Raw genomic sequence first — 18368 nt, forward strand, 5'->3', positions numbered from 1 at the left:
TAGAGGGGCACATTCCCAGTGACACATACCTAGTTACCAAGTCGGAGTTAAATACGTTCATTCAAGAGCGGTACGCGCCTACTTGTAAATGCGATATTTGCACGATTCTACCGCGCCACCGATTGTAATGCGCAGTTATATTAGCGCCCAAATATAAAAATCTAAATTCTGACATATTACGCGCCAAAAACAGCGATGATTATGAAGCACGCCGTAGGGGAGGGCTCCGGATTAATTTTGGACACCTGGGGTTCTGTAATGTGTACCTAAATTTAAGTATGCGCGTTAGCGTTTTCGCATTTCGCCCCCATCAAAATACGGCCACCGCTGCCGGTGTCGCATAAGCGACTTCGAGCTACGCAGTTCAAACACTACGTAGCCTCTGGGCTACTGGGCTACATAGCCTCTGGGCTAACACGCCGCGCGGCGATACGGAAGAAATAACCGCCTAAGGATTCCGTCCAGAGGGTTAATTCGCGAAGCTGAAACGCGTGGTCCCGTTGTTTATCACTGAGTTATTCCCGACGGTTCATTAAACGACAACTTGGTAGGCTGCCGGATCCTCGGTACACATTTGCTGCTTGCGTTCGGCTGCATGAGCCTGTTCTTGTGCTCGGGCTGCAGCACCGGCACGGCGTAGACGAGCTCGTTCCCGGTTCTGCTCGCGGCGTTGCTGACCGAAAGGTGCCTGCTCCCCAGGAGTACGTATGACGCGTGGCCAACCCATTTCGGAGCCGCAGAGAAACTGCTGCGCGTGCGCTCGGCTGCGACGGAGAGCAACGATGTTTCTACAGGTGCAGCTAATCTAACATTACCTAGATAGCACAAGACCTTTTCACTCCGATCCATGACGTCATATTACCTGACTAGACTGCCACAGAATCTAATCGAGATGCTCCCGAGTAGGCAAGAGCAATTTTGATGTCACCGCTTTCATCATGCCAACTTTGTCAATGGAAATTTCGGGACAGGTAGCGTGACGTCATAGATCGGAGTAAACAGGCCTTGTGCTATTTGAGTGGTGTTGGCTAATCGCGCGCTTCTCTTTCTCTCTCTTTTTTTTTTTTCGCGCATGTGCACGGGGTTGCACCGGAGGAGTTTTCGGCGTACAGGTGACCGATAGACGGACGGACGGACGAATTGGCTGCCGTATACAGCTTCGCTGTAAAATGAACAACTTCATGCTGATTCTACCACGCACATCAAGTAACGAAACCCCAGTCGGCGCGTTCCGTGTTGAAACAATATAAGAGCGTTTTAGATTAGGGGACGCAAGTGGCTTGCGTACCCTAATCTTCCGTACCCTTGTCTAAAACTGTCCATTATGGAACATACAAAAGTATACAGACACGCACTCACGCACACAGCTGAATCTTAGCGGCTAGTGGCTATCGAAGTTCAACGGCACCTCCTTTTTGCTGTCTACCTACTACAGGAAGTCATCATCAGTTCCGTTTGATGCATTAGAAATGCCACACTTCTGGTGGCTCGCGCAACCCCCGTCTGCGGGAGGGCATTCCACGCACCATGGTCCCACCCTGCGATGTGTGCGGGCGTCGCTCTCTTCAGAATGACATTATGTGCACTCGACAAAACTGAAACCTGATGAGAGCTCCGTGTGGGTACTTGTGCAGCGTCTGCCATTATACACGTCTTTTTGGGACAAAGTTGACCAAGCAGCCTTCAATGGCAGTGTGGCTATAGCTACCTCGCATTGAGTTTTTCTTTTGGTAAGAATCGGTTTCATTTTTGATTTCGAGTAGAATTGGTCACCGTCACCCATGCTTCGACGGATTGAGTCAAGTGTGGGACCATTCCCTTATTTGTGATACGTGGGCGACAGACTGGTTGTAATTTTTAGTGTGAGTTGGGATGAATACCTGTAGGCAACAGGGAGATACTTTGTCAGTAAGCTGCGCGACTCCCCTTGTAATTGTCGAACAAGCTGAGCTCACACTTGCCGACGTTCCAGGGTTGAAATCCTTTCCTTGGAGGTTAGCGATACAACGCTGGTGGGATAGTGAAATTTTTTACCCTCGGGAAAAGCCGCGCGTCGCGAAGGGCCGGCAACACAGGCAGTGCTTATGTAGCAGCGGTCCGTGAGCTTGGTCACAGATTCATTCCGTTCCCATAATACGCCAGTCACTATTTTTGCAGCCAACTACTCTACACGTTTTCTTTCGGCCGCTTCACATTTTGCAGCACAAATGGAACGCAGTGCGTTAGAGAACACCCAGTTGCATTTCCGACAGCCGATCGCACAGTAGCAGGGCAGAAGCGGTGGTGGTTTAGCATTCGTGCGCTTTCGCTGAGGCAACGTTTGGCCCGCCGCCGAAAGCACCATGCCGTTCCCGAAGATCAAACTGCTCCGCGAAAAGGGTCAATGGGCCTCTTTTCAATGAACCTCTCTGATGTGAATTTGGGTTACTAGGTATGTGTAACTGGGTATGTGCCACTCTTCTATGAACCTCTTGAACACCAACTTGGGTCACTGGATATTGCCACAGGGTATGTGTCACGATGCAGGCGCTGGTTTTCAATAAACCTGTGTCACGCCAACTTGGGTCATTGCGTATACGTGACACTGGGTACCTGTCTCTGGGTATGTGCCGCTCTGCAATGATATTGTTAAACAGCTCGAAACGAGATGAAGGCCCGCAAGAACAAAAAAAAAAGGGGGGGGGGGGGCGTGGATAAAGACAAGCGCCGTTCTTTTGTGTTGTTTCGCACTGTTTAACAAGATAGAAGGCCAATTGCCCCGGTCTCTTACCTTGCTGCTCTTCAATGAACTTCTTCTGCATCGATTTGGGCAACTATGTGCAACTGTTTGTGCGTCACTCTTCAATGAATCTATTCGTCATCATCTTGGGTCACTGTGCGTGTGTCATCCCTCAAAAAAAAAAAAGAAAGAAAGAAATTCTCCTGTGGCCGGCGGATTAAACCCACTTCATAAATATGCACACTACCTTATCGGTATATATATTCACGCACGCACAGCGCGGGCAGTTTGCTGTGGAGGCGCCAGGTGGCGCAGCGAGTCCAGAAGGCAGTAGGGCGCCCCGATAGCAGAAACGCGGTGCCATCGAGGCACTCAAAGAGGGATGCGCGAGAGAACATCCGGGTTGCATGCGCACATTCTACCGGGTGTCTCAGCGAACGCTTTCAATATATATATTTTTAATTTGCTTATGGTAGATAGCACAATTCTAGTCCATGAGCTGGTCCACTCGAAGGGGCATATATTGTTTGCACTAAAAATTGAAATGCATAATCGACTAATTACCGAAAAATTCACAAATTACGCCTTGAATTACCTTATGGAGCGTATTGCAACTTACAAATTATGGCCGGGGAGTTCGCAAGGTGGATCCACTTGGAACGAATTCTCAGGATGACACCAGTTTTGAAACAGTAATTCCCGAACTTTGCGAAAAAAAAATGCATTAGCGTTACAGTTACTATTGTGCTTGAATGCAAAAAACAACGTTTTTCAAGAAAGTAACTGGAACGCCCATGCTTCGTGAAGTTCGGGAATCAATACCTCGAAACTGGTGTCATCCTGAGAATGCGTTCCCAGTGGATCCGCCTTGCGAACTCCACGGTTATAATTTGTAAGTTGTAATATGGGCCATAAGGCAATTAGATTATTTATTTATTTATTTATTTATTTATTTATTTATTTATTTCATCACCTTCAATGCCGGAAGGCGTTACAGAAGGGAGTGGGAAAAGACATAATTGTTATGATTGTTGGCGGCTAGTATACACCATATTAATTGTCGATAGTGGATTTAAATGCAGAAGCACTTGGAATGGTGGCGACGGAGGTGGGCAGGTGGTTACATCCCCTCGATGTCTTTGGCAAGAATGAATCGGAGAATTAGTATGGCAAAAAGGGATTTCAACTTTATGACGGTAATTAGTATGACAAGACAAATAAGATGGCTTATTAAGAAGTTAATTTTTCAGATGTGCATTATGAAGAATATAGAGAACCAAGGATAAACGAAACACTTTTCTGCGCAGAGAAAGGTTAGGAAGTTTCAAAATGTGTTTCATCGATGATACACATGACAAGCGGGAATAATTTGACAGAATGAAACACGCACTACGGTTTTGTACTGATTCTAATTGGTTATGAAGAAATTATTTACCGGGATCGCACAAAGCGCATGCATATTGAAGCTTAGACCCTACAAGTGCTTTGTGTAAGAAGTTAATAGCTCAATTAGTGATTTTTGTTAATTAGTCAATTATTCATTTAGTTTTCTTTTGTGCAAATAACGTCCGCCTCTGCTAACGTCAGACCAGCTGATTGACTAGAATTGTGGGATCTGCCACGGGCAATCGAAAAAAATTAGTGTTCGCTTGAGACACCCTGTACATGACGCGTTTTGGCGGTGGCAAAACGTTGTGCCGATACATTGCTTCAGTGTCAGTCCCAGTAACGCCGACATCTATTGTCAGATGGATATTGCCGCACTTCTATTGCGATAAAAATTATATGAATGCTCCGGGCGGATTTCTGCCGTCGCCGTGGCGCTCCGTATAAAATCCATGCACGATAACACCGTCGCCGCGCGTCGTGCGCTGTATGTGCGAGCGAAAGCTTGCGACGGTCAGCCGACAATCGCGGCTGAATCTCGCGCGCGCAAGGGAGGAAAGCCGGGAGGAAGCGCGCCGTCTTCCGTCGCGCGCGAGGCACCGGTAGGACAGGGGGAACGGGGGTGGGGGAGAGGTGTTCTATAGACGAGCGCACGCCAAGTTTCGCCCGAGACGCCAGCGCTCGTTTCTCCCTTGGCGGCACGGTTTCCCCTCCCCCGGGTGTTTGCTTCCGCCGGTTCCCTTCGCTCGCGCTGAGCCAGAGGAGGCCAGGCTGAGCGCGCGCTGCACGCGAGAAGGCTTTTGTTGTGTCGCATCGTATGTGCTGACGATTTTTCCGGCGGCACATACGATGTCGTTTCCAATTACCTGCTCAGCGTCCCTTACATGGTTAAGCAGACGCTGCCCTTTCGCCGCATTGCAGCCATAAAAATAATCGTTAAGCGTACCGATATTCTTAAAGGCAAATATAGCGTGTGCAGTTTGTTTCACACTAAGGGGAAAACTCGGAACGTATTGCATCGCGATGCGGCAAGCAATGGAGTCGTGCGGCGGCAGCAGCTCGAGCAGGCGCACACGCTTGAGGGGCGGTGTCGTGATCTGCGTCGTCTGCTACGGCGGCGCGCGCTGGCCGCATTTTCGGGAAGCGTGGTACTGTCAGGGGCAGTGCACCGATTTCATCGGTACTGCGGGAACTGAGCTGATATTCTTTACTAAACGTTGTGCGTCGCCACACTCTGATCCTTCATTGGCGCTAATGGAGTTCCACAAACTTCTTTTGACAACATGGTTCATTTGTTCTTTCGAAGGGCCGGAGTACTGAGCGTGTGCACGTATATTTCTTCACTGTGTGTGCTACCGTAATGAGCAGCGACAAAACGCACCAAGATGTGCGCGCAACGTGCTCAGTCTTTGTTTGACTCGAAAGGAAAACAAAGCACTCAACAATGGGAGTCGAACACGGTGAAACAAACAGACACGATTAAATGAACGTTTTAGGTTCAGACAATGAGCTGGAAGTGATTTTTCTCGATAATCATTCGCTACACCAGACAGACCCTGCCCGCCGGTGGGGAATTGGACACGTCACGCTCGGAACTTCAGTTAGTATCTCGTCATGTCCCCAGCGGCAGCGATGACAGCGCTCATCCTGGAAGGCAGTGAAGTGTAGAATGACTTGATCAGGGATGTGTTCATTCGCTGCACGTCTCAGTCACTGACGATGGTGGATCGAAGCCTATCCTCGGGCGACTGATAGAGGGGATGTTGCGCCAGCGATACTTTCAACGAGCCCCAGACATTTTAAATGATGTTGGCGCCCGGGGATTGAGGCGGCCGCTCCAAGAGAGTGACTGCGCGCTCTTCTAGCAGTTCTTGCACAGCACGAGCAGTGTGGATCGGCGTCCTATCGCGTTAGAATATATAGTCGCCCTCCAGAAACGGGCCGTCAAGAATGTATGGAATCAGTACGTCGTCTATGACTGCCATGCAGCGATGAACTTACATTCGAGGCGTGTCAGTGGGCGTCGCGCAACGCTTAGCAAAGAATACCGGCTTCTTTCACGCAGTAACGATGTGATCAGCGCCCTGCACCTGACAGTAGAACGTTTCTCGACAATGCGGCCAGCGTGCGCCGCCGTAGCAGACGACGCCGTTCAAGATCCCGCCCCTCGAGCATCTGCGCGAGCTGCTGCGCTTCGAGTTTTCCCCTAAATGTGAGAGAGACTGTACACCGCCCTTCGAAGGAAATGTCCACGCGCACACACCGCGCGCGGCGCGAAACGTGCCCAAACACGCGCAGTGCAGGAGGCAATCAAGGCGGCGCGAACGAGAGATGGGAGAGGAGTACCACCCGCTAATAGAATTTTGCTCCGCATGCGGCGCTCTCAACGCCGGCGCAGCAGCGCCGCTCTAGGTGCCGTTCTTGTCTATACTGGCGGCTACTGCGCACGGCGTGGTCACGCGGGCGCCCTATCTTGAAAGTGATCTGCGACGTGGACAAAGTGTGCGGAGTGCTGGCAGCTTCGTATGCGCTGTGCTTTCGACGTTTAGTTCGCGTTGAACCAAGACGCAACACGAAGGCCGATTCGTTCCCGGCTGCAGCCGCTCTTCGTCACTCCAGCGTTTCGACAGCGATATTACGCGGTCATCGAGTGAGATGCGTTCATGTTTATCTGTGCGCGCGTGACACCGTCCTTGTTAATTTAGTTAGTAGTTTACTGAAGGCACTGGGCAGTGGGCATGGTGCTGGTGTGCTGGTGCATGAGAAGACGACGTGAAGTGCTTGCTTCCCCGTGTTTAAGCCTAGCGCTACGACCTATAACTAGTGACCCTTCTGCTAGGCGAACAGCCCCGTTGCATTTGGTGGAGGTGCTGGGTTTCCCTTCGACATCCTGGAACTCCGCAGCCGATCGAACGCTACCACCAGCTGTTGCAATGGATGAACCGGGACCATCCCAGGCTGCTGCTCCCGTGCCCCCCGCCATCGTCTGTTCTGGCGTCATCCGGCAGCGCGATCCGGCTATATTTAGCGGCACAGATGACCACGACGTGGAAGACTGGCTCGCCGAATATGACCGTGTCAGCGCCTATAATAGGTGGGACGACCGCGCCAAGCTGACAACCGTCATCTTTTACTTGACTGACGTGGCCAACCTATGGTTCCGCAATCATGAAGGCGATTTTACCACCTGGTCGGCTACCACCCCCGTTTACCTGACAGTGGGGGCGCCTCAAGCTACAGGCCTGCTCGACTCCCGCGTCAGGAGCAATCTAGCCTTCCTCCGGACTCATCTTACAGTCGCCTCCCTTCCGACGCCCGCAGGTCACCTTCCCCACGTCGCCGATCCGTTTCCCCGATGGTTCGCCGACCCAGCCCAGCCCGAGAGGAAAACTAACAGTCGCAGTTCCAGAGGCAAGAACTGCGTTTACGTCGAACATTTCAAGGCCTCATTCTAACCCGGCGAATGAAATTGAACTGTCCGTAGACGGCGTCACCGTGCACGCACTTATCGACACCGGAGCCGCCGTTTCTATTATTAGTGAGAAGCTTTGCCGCCATTTGAACAAAGTGACCGTTCCCCTTACCTCTCTTTCTCTGCGTACGGCAACCTCGTATCGCATTCAGCCTTCTGAGTCGTGCACAGCCCGGGTTGTCATTCAACGCGTTATGTATGTTATAGAATTTGTCGTCCTACCTCGTTCCTCACACGAGGTTATTCTTGGATGGAATTTCCTATCTGTCAATCAAGCTCTTATCGACTGCGCTCGTGCCGAACTTACGTTATCAGTGGCGTGCTTCGACCCTGATGACCATTCTTCTCCTAAAGTTGTTGCCGCCTCTGACATCGATATCGCACCTTTCTCCGTCGCTCTGGTTCCTGTGTCAAGTAACTCTGCTGCGAACTCATCTGTTCTGTTTACACCGTCGGCCACTTGTGCGCGCCACCGGAACTTTCTGCTTCCGTTTGCTGTCGTGACTTTTTGCGATGGTTCTGCTGCCCTTTACGTCTGCAATCCGTCCGCCTGCCCATCATCCCTACTCCGCGGCGGGTGCCTGGGTACAGCTGAAGCTTTCGATAGCGTTCTCCCGGCCACTATGTTTGGTGATACGGCATCACTTCCGATTTGTTCCGTCACTAATCCCGCCGCGACTGACGTCCCTGCAGACGTCTTCGCTCGTGCCGTCGACGCAGAACTCACACCTGCGCAGCAAACAGAAATCATCAAACTCCTCCAACGTTTTCGTTCCTCATTTAACATTGACCAACCATCCTTGAGTCGAGCGTCCGCAGTCGTTCACCGTATCGACACCGGTCAACAAACACCATTGCGCCAGCGTCCCTATCGTGTGTCGGCTGCTGAACGCCGTATCATCGACCAGCACGTTGACGACATGCTCGAGCGTGGCATCATCCAGCCCTCTGGCAGTCCCTGGGGATCTCCGGTTGTCCTCGTTAAAAAAAAGGATGGCTCCATTCGGTTCTGCGTAGACTATCGCCGTCTTAACCGAATAACGCGCAAAGATGTCTATCCTCTGCCGCGCATCGACGATGCCTTGGACTGTCTGCAGGGAGCGGAAATCTTTTCGTCGCGGGATTTGCGGTCCGGGTACTGGCAAGTGCCAATGGCAGAGGCCGATCGTCAAAAGACAGCCTTCGTAACGCCTGATGGGCTATATGAATTTACTGTCATGCCGTTCGGCCTCTGCAACGCGCCTGCCACTTTCGAGCGAATGATGGACACCATTCTTCGAGGGCTGAAGTGGAAAACGTGCCTCTGTTATTTAGATGATATTGTGGTTTTTTCCACCGACTTTGCGTCGCACCTCAACCGCCTCGAGCAAGTACTTGCGTGCCTCTCCACTGCAGGACTGCAACTAAATTTGAAGAAATGCGACTTCGGCGCTCGTACGCTTACTATTCTCGGCCATGTACTTTCAAAAGACGGTATCCTTCCGGACCCCACTGAACTTAGCGCCGTATCCGAGTTCCCTAAACCAACCACCATGAAAGAGCTTCGCAGCTTCATCGGCCTGTGCTCATATTTCCGACGCTTTGTCTGTAACTTTGCCTCTGTCACTGCCCCCTTGACGCAGCTTCTCACCGGCAGTTCTGACCTATCAGCCTGGTCCTCGGCGTGCGACGACGCATTCCAAGAACTACGACGCGTTCTCACCTCGCCTCCAGTACTGCGACACTTCGATCCCTCTGCTACAACTGAGATCCATACGGACGCTAGTGGTGTCGGGCTCGGCGCTGTCCTCGCACAACGCAAGGATGGCTTCGAAGAGTACGTCGTCGCGTATGCCAGCCGCACCCTTACCAAAGCCGAAGCGAACTACTCGGTTACTGAGAAGGAATGTCTGGCCATCATTTGGGCTATCGGCGAATTTCGTCCTTATGTGTACGGGCGTCCATTTGACATCGTGACCGACCATCATGCCCTCTGCTGGTTATCTTCACTAAAAGATCCAACTGGTCGGCTTGCCCGTTGGGCATTGCGCCTACAAGAGTACGACATCCGCGTGGTTTACCGCTCAGGCCGCAAGCATTCAGACGCAGACGCTCTATCCCGGTCACCCCTGCGCTATGGTCCTGTCCATTCGTCTATCTCTACCTGCGGTGCCTTCGCCCTCAACATTTCCGACATGCCATCAGAGCAGCGCAAAGACCCATGCATCTCTTCGCTTATTGACTTCCTGTCCAGCCAGTCGCCAGCACCGATCTCTCGGACGCTTCGTCGCCAAGCCGCGCACTTCATCCCTCGGGATAACCTGCTGTACCGCCGCAACTACAATTCCAGCGGCCGTAAGTGGTCGCTTGGTATCCCCCGACACCTCCGCTCTGACATCTGCGCCACGTTCCACGACGACCCACAATGCGGCCACGCTGGTGTATTCAAGACATACTCTCGCCTCCAGCTTCGGTACTACTGGCGCGGTATGTACCTTTTCGTTCGCCAGTATGTCCGGTCATGCCACATATGCCAACGACGCAAGACGCCACCTCAACATGCCACCGGCCCCTTGCAACCTTTACCATGCCACGCGCGCGCGTTCGACCGCGTCGGCTTTGACCTATACGGTCCGCTTCCCAACAGCGGCATCCGCTGGATTATTGTTGCTATCGACCACCTCACGCGGTCCGCTGAAACTTCAGTCCTCGCATCTGCCACAGCAAAAGACGTCGCCAATTTTATCCTTCAAAATCTGATTTTACGCCATGGAGCACCTCGAGAATTACTGAGTGACCGTGGTCGCATTTTTCTCTCAGACGTCATTGCAGCTTTGCTAAAGGAGTGTCGCATCATTCACCGCACTACCACAGCATATCATCCTCAAACAAATGGGATGACAGAACGTTTCAACCGCACCCTTGGTGACATGATGGCCATGTATGCTTCATCTGACCACTCGAATTGGGATCGCATTCTACCTTTCGTCACCTACGCTTACAATACCGCCACGCAAAGCACCACTGGGCTCTCCCCTTTCTTTCTCCTTTACGGACACGAACCTTCATGCACTATGAACACGATTCTATCTTACGGGCCAGCTGCTTCGGAGTGGACGACTGTTTCTAGAGCGGCTGCTTACGCCGAAGAATGTCGCCAGCTCGCTCGTTCGTTCACATCCCAGGACCAGTGGCGCCAAAAGCTTCGCCACGATTCATCCACTACGGCTACGTGCTTTGCGCCTGACTCGCTGATCTGGTTGTGGGTGCCCTCTACTACTCCAGGCCTTTCCTCCAAGCTGCTCTCCAAGTACCACGGTCCTTATCGGGTACTGAAACAAACATCCGCGGTCAACTACATCATTGAACCACTCGAAACGCCTTCCGACCAGCGTCGTCGGGGCCAGGAAATTGTCCACGTCTCCCGGCTCAAGCAGTGCCATGACCCACCTGTGTTCTCCTGTCCTTAAGTCGCCAGGATGGCTACCCTTTCGGTGGGGAGTGATTGTACTGAAGGCACTGGGCAGTGGGCATGGTGCTGGTGTGCTGGTGCATGAGAAGACGACGTGAAGTGCTTGCTTCCCCGTTACGATATAGCGCCGACCTGTTTAAGCCTAGCGCTACAACCTATAACTAGTGACCCTTCTGCTAGGCGAACACCCCCGTTGCAGCAGGGGAATTTTTACAAGTTTATAAGCCGATAAAACTACTATCCTTACTTCGCATCGCTGTCTACTAATTTGCTATCGCAATTGATGCTTCGCCTTTCGGGTGAAACTGCGACTTTTTTTTTCTTCTTTTCAGCGAGGTGCTTGCGCTTGGAAAGTCGAAATCATGGCCCGAGGTATTGGGAATTCTGACCAAGGGCAGGACGAAAGAAATGGACGCTACTCCATTGTTGGAATATTTCCAACCCTTGTACAGGTGGCTCCAGAAGCAGAACGAAGGAAAACCTGTCGGCTGGAGAAGTGACAATGCCACGGTCTGCCCGCACACCTCAGACACATAATTAGGCAAAAGAACTACGCCATGATCTAACTAAAACATTTGTTTTACCTGTAATAAAGGCGATGATGATGCCTGCAGAAGGCTCCTGGCTGCTCCTTTTCTCTTAATTGACAGATGTCTACCAAACGATGCAAAATTTTGAAGCATGGATTAGAAAACAGTACGTATATATATATATATATATATATATATATATATATATATATATATATATATATATATATATATATATATATATATATGTGTGTGTGTGTGTGTGTGTGTGTGTGTGTGTGTGTGTGTGTGTCCTAGCTAGCAACCTATATGACGGTCAAACACACACAAACACACCAATAATGTACGAAAACATTCCTGAGCAGTTCTCTGTTCTTCCTACAGTAGGAATGACGCCCCTCATTGTACCCGCGTTCCTAACCCAGCACACGCGAACACGCACACTTTTTTTCTGTATTTATCCGACATATATACTAGGGTGCGAAGCAAGTATTAAATAGACTCGTACACGTATCTCTCATACAGAATTTTGCTACCACGCTATACTTTGCACAGAATTTCATTCGACGTTCCCTTGACAGTTTCTTAACTTTCGCACCTCCGAGTGTAACCGTCTGATTGCATGCTCTCTCTGGCATTCAATACGCGGTCTACTGTTAAAGGGAGAGCAAGATTTGTATTACGGGACTCTTTACAGCTCAGTTATGGCAAGAAGGCTTCGACAATTATTTTTTTGCTGTTATATGTCTACCTAACGCATCACGTCAAGCACTTTTCTCGAATGAAATCCATAATACCAGGATAAGGCATTGGAGTTATGTTGGCTTCAGTAGTAAATCTATTTTCTCTTAAGATTGGATCATACTGCAAGCAAGTTGTGGTCGTTAAATGAAGCTGTTAATTTTAAAGCTATAAGTGGTTGTCAAGATGTCTTTCCCTTTAGCATGCGTACTATATGCCGCCGAAAAGGTTACCAGATATCTTTTTATAAAATATCTGCTGGCAGCCAGAGTGACAATTGTTGTCAAAAGCATAAACCGCTTTGCGTAAGAAACGCAACCTCCTTGTCTTCTTCTCTCCTTTACCATTTCCCCAAGTTTTATTATAGTGTTGCTGCGGATGACTTCACAACAAAAACAGAGAACGATGACCAACGAAATGTTTTAAAAGCAATTGTTAGCGCAGAGAAGCAACGATAGGACCAAGCCAGCTTGTTCTATTTATTATATATACCCAATGTTAATAAATGTTCGGAGAAAAGTAACGCAGCAGTAATCGATGACTATTGAGTAAATCGTCGAAGAACTTTACTTTTCACCTCTAATGTGTGCAGGTATAGAATGCAGGAACGCTCGCCTTACCAGTGGTAACACCGCATGGCGATACAGCCCCCTTGCGATGGTACTGTGCGGCGGCACCACCCATATCGACGCCACTGGTACCAAATCTATCCGCGTGATAGGCGCACATTTTTAATGTGCACAATCTCCGGGATCGGCGCCGAGAAAGATACAACATGCAAACAAAAGTGGGGGGGGGGAACTCCTCAAGAAAGTATTTATCTTCAAAGTATTTATCCTCAAAGCGGAGGCGCTCAAAAGGGCAAAAAAAAAGAATGCCTGACAACGCGCCTGCCCTTAGAAAAGACGATTTACGTGAATAAAACTTCAACTCGGAGATTTCAACTTCACTGTCTCGGCGCTGTGTCGCCCGGTTTAACTCACTATACAGTTCTACTGCTGTGAAATAAGACTGTTTAGCCGGTGCGCCTTTTGTGAATAGCATGAGCTCTGCGCGCTTTGAGCAGTGGCGTCGCGCGTTTAGGTCGCAAGGCAGGGGGAAATCAAGGATAGCAAAGGTAAGAAGGTGAAACAGACGACCGTACAGTTTACTACCCTACAATAGGCGTAAGGGAAGTGAGGTTATAGAAAGAGATGAATAGGGAGAGTGTGAACCCAGTGTCGAACCGTCAGCTGAAGTTGATTTAGTTTACGCTGTTTATAAAACAGATGAAGACGCTATTGCTGCAGAATATCGATAAAGTATATCGATAAAAAAATTGCCGATAAAAATATCGATAAATAAAATTGCCGAAGAACTCATCTCGCGATAACTGTCGTCGGTAATGCGTTAACATTGCATCAACATACCGACACAACGGATTGCTACGGTCGGATCGAGTTATGAGGCGCGTACCGCATCGGGGCTCGTCGTTCGCGCTTCCATAAAAGCACGCGGCGCACTCTAGCGCCGCCGGCGCGAAGCCTGCGCTTGGCCTCCGAAATGCAAGGCGCACCGGTGCGTGCGAACACTGAGAAACGCGTCATGTGGCAACCGAGGTCCTCTTTCGCGCTTCTGGATGGATGAATGGATGGATGGAGGGGGGGATGCTATGAGCGTCCCCTTCGAAACGCGGGTGGGGGGGAATGGCACCACCAGGCTCTTGCTATCATTTTGCCTATGTCCAGCCTATATTTAAGGAAAGAAGAAAAAATGAATTCCCAGCATCGAGATTTCTTAACCACTACTGAGAACTTTGTTTCGTACGCCTCCGCTGTCGGCGATTTCCCTACTTTTCTGCCACGAGATTTCCAATCGCCCTTTACTAATGTTGAATTCCAATGGCGGAGTCGGAGCAAGTTTTTCTGCTCGTTTCGGATCAAGTTTGTTCCAATGGCAGAGTGAGGGCAGGAGTAAGGTGTTCCAATGAGAGAGTCGGAGGGGATTCAGAGCGGGAGTCGGTGCGTCCCAGGTAGCACACAAAGTCTTGAAAACGTCGTATTAAGGGATTCAACGTCTGAAACGGATTTTTGACCAAAATCGACGCATCAAAGACGTTCCAAACAAGATAGCTTAAAAACGAGGGGTGAATACGTTTGGATAACGTTGGAAGCCAGGCAGCTTAAAAACGAGGGGTGAATACGTTTTGAAAACGACTTCATATGACTCGCTCTATCTCTTTAGTTATCATGTGACCAAGGTGGCCACGTGATTCGTGATGCCGGGCAGCCGGGCGAGCCGGGCATAGTCGCGTCTTCATGGCGTCGTCGCGTCCCCGCACTCGCATTGCGCTGTGGTGTGTTTGCGGCTGTTCTGAGTGTGCTGCCGCTGCCCTTTGCTATGTAAGTGTTGCAGTGTTTTGCTGTCAAGAAAACGATATTCTGTGATTAGTTTGGGTTGTGCGAAATTGTTTGTGTGGTTTTAATTCGGAAATCAGTAGTGTTTTCAATTGTTATCGGACCATGGCGGCCACGTTATTCGTGAAGCCTGGCATAGTTGCGTTATCGCACTTGCATTGCGCTGTGGTATGTTTGCGGCTGTTCTGAATGTGCTGCCGCTGCCCTTTGTCATGTAAGTGTTGCAGTGTTTTGCCGTCAAGAAAACGACATTCTGTGATTAGTTTGGGTTGTGCGATCTGTTCGTGTAGTTTTAATTTCGAATTCAGTAGTGTTTTCAATTGCAGGGCGCCGAGTGGAGGGCACTAATCAGCTCTTCAAGTTCATTGTCATGTTATTTGAGGCGCCTTTTCACTGACGCTGTAATTCAGGCGTTAAGGGCAGTATAAGGACGAAAGTTAGAGGGAATAAATTGTGCCTGTGTGTCCCTAGCGTCGGGATCGGCCGCTATGCGTGATCCTAACAAGAAAGCATTTTGCAGAATGCGAAGAAAGATGGCAAAATTGCTGTCTGTGCGTACCTTGCCAATCTCCGCAATAGAGCCGTCATCGTGGTATTTTAGTCTCCCGTTTAGCAAGAGTGTTGCAGACAAGATAACTGGTTCAAACAGGCTTTTTTTTATGATTCAGTACTAGTACGGTATCCCAAAAGGTGAGGTCAAGTGCTCGCCCTATTTTCTTCCCTCGCGCTACAGCGCACTGACAGAATTTTGCGTGCACCATATATACCGTGCTTTTATCGTTTACGCTTCAGGTTCTCGATTGTGTTTTCGCCCCCTTTACCCACGTGAGCGGTATTTCATGGTCTTACGGGGTACCACGTGTGTCCATATATTGTGTCCAATATATGAAACGGCCCAACTCTATTTTATTTGACGCCTGAAATGGTATTAATGTATTGAGTCCCTTGTAGCTTTGTGCTTGTTATCAATTTTACTACTTGGCGAATGGATACAGCATGTACGCTGCATAACTCGCTTGTGGATACTGCGCACGTGAGTCGAGTATGCTTCAGGTAGTACCATTGTTTGCCGTTTGGGACATGTGTCGGAATGTACGCTGTGCGCCCTTCGCGCTTTAATTAGTCGGCGGCCTGCCGAGTTCGTGCGGGTGCAATGTGTGCGCGTGGAGTAAGCGAAGCGCTCGCGCGGTTTTTTTTTATATGTGTTCTGTTCGCGCGCTTCGCACAGCAGGGCATGCCGCAGTTCTTTGTCCTTGTGCAACACATTTTCCTAGCGTACGCCTGTGCATTATTTGATACCGTTTTCACACGGGGCTCTTTTAACCGCTATCCAATCCGTTACAAATCGAATTTCTCGGTCGTGATTGGCTCTTTTGCGCAAGCTACGACAGTGAGCCAGTCGCATCGATAATTTCGATCCGGATCGGGCGTGATGGCGATCGAGAGTGGTCGCGTGACGCCGGTTTTACACATGGCTCTTACATAGGGAACACTTTAAGTTCAATGCTACTGAGTGAAGAGCAAGTGCATATATATGCCAGTGGTGGTATGTGGGCAAGTCTTTCTGGTGAAGCCAATACTTGTGCATTCAAAACATTTCAACTACCAGCGTAGTGCATCAATGTGTCTACTTCACAAAACGGAGCACCAGTGCAGATATCTGAGCATACCTGTCCAGGGCAGCAAGTGTGTCTACATTTAAACAACTACCAGCTTGTGCGGCAGTTCTATTTCCAGCGGGACTGCAGAATAATCAGTAGGGTGCGCTCAAGCTGTTTATCTATGAAGCTCTGCCTCGACTGTGTGCCAAATATTTTTGGACGTGAAAGTGGGGGTGAATTGGTAAACATCAGTGGAACTATGCCTGGACTTTGTGGCAAATGTTTTTGGATGTGAAAGTGTGGGTGAACTGGCAAAGAATTTGCTCTGGGCTACATGTGTTAAACGTTTTTCTCATTCAGAGTGCTTTTTTTTTTACTTTAGGAGACTGAAGATGTGCGCAAAGTGTGACATGTCAGTGTGCTAATTAATGTATTTGCTGGTTTGCAAATTATTCGTTGCAACGTTGTCTTTGCCAGAGGGGTACAACATTGCCTCTTGTACAGGGTTTTTTAGATAAAACACTTACTATTTATTACGAGCATTGCTTCCTTTGTTACACAAATGCAGCTTCCAGTGCGTTCCAGTTTATTTCCATGTTTATGTAAGTTACTAATATGAGGCTTGCATATTCATTTCTCACGTTCTGGAGTGGCAAGATGCAGCATTACTGTCTCATCGTTCGCTGTACTGCAGTAGTGTTCACTTGTTACACTGAATCCCCCGTTTAAGTATTCTGTACTAATTTCACTTTATTGCTTTTTTGTTGTATGGTTATTTTTCTCGCCATTACCTTCTTTGATATATCCTAAAGGCGATATTTCCAGTTTTGCATTGTTCCCATTTTTTTATTTCTGTCACAGGATTATTTTATGATGGTATGCGGTGGTATTTCTTTTTGTGCTCTTTTCAAGCTTCTAGCTGATTGTTAACATTGCTTGGAGGCAGTTACCATCCGACTCATACTCTTGCATTTTTCAGTCTACTTCCATTCGCTCCGAATGTCACTTCTGCATAACTCTAGTCCATCTAATAGCACGTGCTCTTTACTATGATAAATGAGAAACTTTAGTACACTCCAGGTTCTTCTATTCATTTTTGTATGTGTACTTGGAATTTTGTTTATGTGTTAGTGAATGTTCACTTTCGAGTTCATTACGGATCCTTAAATTTCTGCGACTTTTGTCATTGTTGATGTACTTTTACTTCTATTTGCATTTCTCACACAGTTTGTTCGAAGCTTGCATAAGCATTACATTTTAATAAAGTGTTTTTGCTTGGTCACAATGTTCTCATTTCATTCACTTTTGGCACGAAGGGCTTGGTCTTGCCGCCTGCCAAGTCGTGACCATTTGTTCTTTGCAGGATGTCATTCCCATTTTGGTTGTAAGCATCGTAGCTTACTAAAGGTGGTATTAAGGATTCATTATTCCTAACAGGCTTATTTTCGTGGGACTTGGTAAAGGATACGCCGGCCATGCGGGGAACAGTGCTTGGCACTGCGCCATGGCTCTTACAGTCAACACGACGCTTCTACTCATCTGGGGCGCGATTGGAGATCGTTGTTCGAAACGCCCGATCAGTTTCACCTCACGCGATTGGCCTAGGCCGTGCCGACGGGTGCGGCTGACGACGTCTGCGCGGCATAGGCCAGTCGCGTGAGGCGAAACTAAACGCGTGTTTTGAACAACGATGTCTGATCGCACCCGTCACTCGCGAAAATTAGCTTCAGATGATCGTAAACCTTTCAAGACCACTTCTAGACCAGCTTTTTGATAACCTCCTAAAAACGTTTAGAAATTGGTTACGAATAGTTTTGGCAAAGGGATTACTTGTGTCTTTCCCAATCCTATTTCTAGACCAGCTTTTCGAATACGTCTTGCAGACCTGGGGTGCTATGCAGGATGCGTCGAGTTTCTCGTTCACCCGAGTTTTGCCCGAGTTTGCTCGACGGCAGTCAGTGAACGGAGATAGCGCGGAACGGGCCGAAGGTGCAGGCAAAAAAATATGTAGACAAGAAGTCGCGTATGACAACATGAGCGCACCCTGCGCGGCACGCTGCTTCCACGTTTCA

At 49.1% G+C, this 18368-nt stretch overlaps 1 protein-coding gene and 1 pseudogene across 1 annotated transcript in view; both read left to right on the forward strand.

The window, feature by feature from the left end:
• Window positions 1-11637, forward strand: part of LOC135911448 (angiotensin-converting enzyme-like) — a 60973-nt pseudogene extending 49336 nt beyond the window's left edge.
• LOC135911444 (angiotensin-converting enzyme-like) overlaps window positions 1-18368 on the forward strand; it is a 194891-nt gene that overhangs the window by 62551 nt on the left and 113972 nt on the right. The window lies entirely within an intron of this gene.

The sequence above is a fragment of the Dermacentor albipictus genome, chromosome 4, assembly GCF_038994185.2.
Source record: "Dermacentor albipictus isolate Rhodes 1998 colony chromosome 4, USDA_Dalb.pri_finalv2, whole genome shotgun sequence".
In the NCBI taxonomy this organism is placed as follows: Eukaryota; Metazoa; Arthropoda; class Arachnida; order Ixodida; family Ixodidae; genus Dermacentor; species Dermacentor albipictus.